Below are 2,500 nucleotides of genomic sequence, written 5' to 3' on the forward strand. Positions count from 1 at the left end.
ACCATCGGCACACGCTGGGCCCTGGTGCGGGCGCTTGCCTCGACCACCATCGGCACACGCTGGGCCCTGGTGCGGGCGCTTGCCTCGACCACCATCGGCACACGCTGGGCCCTGGTGCGGCAGGTTGCCTCGAGCACCATCGGCACACGCTGGGCCCTGGTGCGGTCGGTTGCCTCGACCACCATCGGCACACGCTGGGCCCTGGTGCGGGCGCTTGCCTCGACCACCATCGGCACACGCTCCGCCCTGGTGCGGCAGGTTGCCTCGAGCACCATCGGCACACGCTGGGCCCTGGTGCGGGCGGTTGCCTCGACCACCATCGGCACACGCTGGGCCCTGGTGCGGCAGCTTGCCTCGAGCACCATCGGCACACGCTCGGCCCTGGTGCGGTCGGTTGCCTCGACCACCATCGGCACACGCTGGGCCCTGGTGCGGCAGGTTGCCTCGACCACCATCGGCAGCCTCGACCACCATCGGCACACGCTGGGCCCTGGTGCGGGCGGTTGCCTCGACCACCATCGGCACACGCTCCGCCCTGGTGCGGTCGGTTGCCTCGAGCACCATCGGCACACGCTGGGCCCTGGTGCGGCAGGTTGCCTCGACCACCATCGGCACACGCTGGGCCCGGGTGCGGGCGGTTGCCTCGACCACCATCGGCACACGCTGGGCCCCGGTGCGGGCGGTTGCCTCGACCACCATCGGCACACGCTGGGCCCCGGTGCGGGCGCTTGCCTCGACCACCATCGGCACACGCTGGGCCCTGGTGCGGCAGGTTGCCTCGACCACCATCGGCACACGCTGGGCCCTGGTGCGGGCGCTTGCCTCGAGCACCATCGGCACACGCTCGGCCCTGGTGCGGTCGGTTGCCTCGAGCACCATCGGCACACGCTGGGCCCTGGTGCGGCAGGTTGCCTCGACCACCATCGGCACACGCTGGGCCCTGGTGCGGGCGCTTGCCTCGACCACCATCGGCACACGCTCGGCCCTGGTGCGGTCGGTTGCCTCGAGCACCATCGGCACACGCTGGGCCCTGGTGCGGCAGGTTGCCTCGACCACCATCGGCACACGCTGGGCCCTGGTGCGGGCGGTTGCCTCGACCACCATCGGCACACGCTGGGCCCTGGTGCGGGCGCTTGCCTCGAGCACCATCCGCACACGCTGGGCCCTGGTGCGGCAGGTTGCCTCGAGCACCATCGGCACACGCTGGGCCCTGGTGCGGGAGCTTGCCTCGAGCGCCATCGGCACACGCTGGGCCCTGGTGCGGCAGGTTGCCTCGAGCACCATCGGCACACGCTGGGCCCTGGTGCGGTCGGTTGCCTCGAGCGCCATCGGCACACGCTGGGCGCTGGTGCGGGCGCTTGCCTCGACCAGCATCGGCACACGCTGGGCCCTGGTGCGGCAGGTTGCCTCGATCACCATCGGCACACGCTGGGCCCTGGTGCGACAGGTTGCCTCGAGCACCATTGGCACACTATCGGCCCTGGTGCGGGCGGTTGCCTCGACCACCGTCGGCACACGCTGGGCCCTGGTGCGGGCGCTTGCCTCGAGCACCATCGGCACACGCTGGGCCCTGGTGCGGGCGGTTGCCTCGAGCACCATCGGCACACGCTGGGCCCTGGTGGGTTTAGGCACATCTTCAAATTTCTGCCGTGTCAATGCCATTTTTATGGCTTGTAAATTCATACAATGGTCCCCTAAGCCTTCACGTGAAGTTTCGTTGGAAGATGACTCGTTTTCTATTTTTCATGATTTTCGAAACTTTTTGCGGTTCGGGATTTTTTAAAATTTTTTTATAAGGATTTTTGGCCCCAAATTTTGTAGGCATGATCCTTCTATTTTTGTTGGCATGCACAAAAAAATTCAGCTAAAAACTCGAAGTAGAGAAGATTTTGTGACCGTTTGAAAAAAGTGTCCCCATTTCAGACACTTTAACGGCTACTGGTAGCAAACCTGTAAAATCTCAAATGCTCTTTAAGGGGGTGTGAATTCTCAGAGGTTTGATGAGGGATAGGGGGCCAACACAAGGCCAAGTACCAGCACCCATCGCACATCATGTGCGCACACCCCCCCGGCCCCCCTCCCAATCGCCGGAACCCCAATGCCGCCGGTCAGGTTCTCCGGCGGTACTCCGGCGATGCTCCGGCGATGCTGTCCCGAGTGAAAAAAATGCGGCACCAGCACATGCTGGAGCCAAGCATGGGCACCGTGGCTCAAAATCGAACTTCGGCCAAGGCCTCGACCATCAATGGCACATGATGGCGCATGGTGATGGCACATGCATCGACCATCATCGGCATAGGCTGCCCTTCGGTACGGGCACTTGCCTCGACCGCCATCGGCACAAGCTGGGCCCTGGTGTGGGTTGTTGCCTCGATCACAATCGGCACATGCTGAGCCTTGGTGCGGGCGGTTGCCTCGAGCACCATCGGCAGACCCTGGGCCCTGGTGCGGCCGGTTGCCCCGATAACCATCGGCACACGCTGGGCCCTGGGGCGGGCGC

The sequence above is a fragment of the Durio zibethinus genome, unplaced genomic scaffold (genome assembly GCF_047325235.1).
Source record: "Durio zibethinus cultivar Kanyao isolate XHJ-2024 unplaced genomic scaffold, ASM4732523v1 HiC_scaffold_394, whole genome shotgun sequence".
NCBI lineage: Eukaryota > Viridiplantae > Streptophyta > Magnoliopsida > Malvales > Malvaceae > Durio > Durio zibethinus.